The sequence below is a fragment of the Propithecus coquereli genome, unplaced genomic scaffold, assembly GCF_000956105.1.
Source record: "Propithecus coquereli isolate 6110/MARCELLA unplaced genomic scaffold, Pcoq_1.0 Scaffold41, whole genome shotgun sequence".
In the NCBI taxonomy this organism is placed as follows: domain Eukaryota; kingdom Metazoa; phylum Chordata; class Mammalia; order Primates; family Indriidae; genus Propithecus; species Propithecus coquereli.
Genome location: NW_012149841.1, coordinates 6178472 through 6180104, shown reverse-complemented (window position 1 = coordinate 6180104; position 1633 = coordinate 6178472).

Here is a 1633-nt window from a genome sequence, read left to right as displayed (position 1 = left end):
ATTTATTTTCGATTTCACATATGGTATCCAAGTATTTTTTTTAGCACATAATTAGGACCTTTTCATTTTGGGTTAAATCTGGAATTTAATATCCCATCCTTGCCAGCCTTGAAAACACCAACTTTGTTTTCTGTTGTTCCCCTGCCACATGCACCTTCACTGTGGTGGGCAGGAGAGTGTCAGGTGTTCAAGGTATTGTGTAATCCCTTCCTTTCCAGTGTGGGTAGGACTTGTGACTTGCTGCTAACCAATATAATGTAACAAAGGTGACTGGCTGTCACTTCTGTGACGAGGTTATCTTATACAGCGAAGATGGTGAGATGCCATTGCCATGATTAAGTTATGAAATACATATGCCTCTGCCTTGCTACTCTGCACTAGAGAGACTATCCTGCTGGCCTTGAAGAAACAAATCAAGTTGCTGTAATGTGAATGGAGAAGACCACATGGTGGGGAACCATAGGCAGCACCTAGGATTTCAGGGCCTTATGACCACGAGCAGCTAAATTTTACCAACAGCCACTTGAACTTAGAAGAGGATGTCTACCTCCAGAAAGGCACACAACCTACCTGACACCTCAGTTACAGCTTTGTGAGACCCTTGAGGAGAATCCAGATAAGCCACGCGTAGACTCCTGATTCACAGAAACTGTGCAGGAATAACAATGTGCTGTTTCGTGGTTATGTGTTAGGCAGCAATAGAAAATCATATACTGGTGAGCACATTTCCGCGGTCCCCGTGCCACATTCAAGGTAGTCTTTCTATTTGGAATGACCTCTCTCCCATATTCACGTGCTGTATGTTTTTGAAAAACATGATGTAGCAAAAATATAGCATCTTTTAAGATCTAGTGTAAACATTTTCTCTGGTAAGTTTCTTCAGTCTTGTCTTCTACCCTGCATTCGTGCTCCCACCATCAGTATTTATGTATTTGCAATTGCCTTAACATACATCTGTTGTTGCAAATATCACCTTAAATTGTAATTATTTATGGCCTACATCCCTCACCAGACATTAAGTTTTGCATTTATTCAACAAATCTTTATTTCTTGTTCATGACACACTCAATAGTGTGCTAAACACTAGGGACATAAACTTGAAAAGCTCTTTTCTCAAATGACACAGACCATATCTTTTCCACCTTTACGTTTCCTGATGAGTGTTGTATCCAGAACATTTTTAAAAAAAAGTAAATCTGAAGGATCTAGGTTAATTTACCAAAACACCAATTTTCCAAAAGATAGTTTGCCAAATGATCAATTCATCAAAAACTACCAAATGTCTTAAACTGGTTTTTTACTGCCATTTCACTTTGTCAGGCAGAGACAAGTTTAGGGTGTGAGCCTGAAAAAATTGAGAAATGCATTTAAGGAAAAGCTCAGACCTTAAATATCGAAGCATGTTTGTGTTCTAAAACATGAATTACAAATCTCATGAAAAATTGCTATTCAGCCAAGTGAACTCAATAGGGAAACGAATCCAACAAAGTTAAACAAATTGGTCATTTGGTAAATTAATTGCAGTAAATTTGCCTAATTGCATTTATTACTTTTACTTATCTTTTTGGTGGAAACAGTAAAGAGACACAATGATTTTAAGAAAGACAAGTTCCACCCGGCTAGAGTAGTTGAA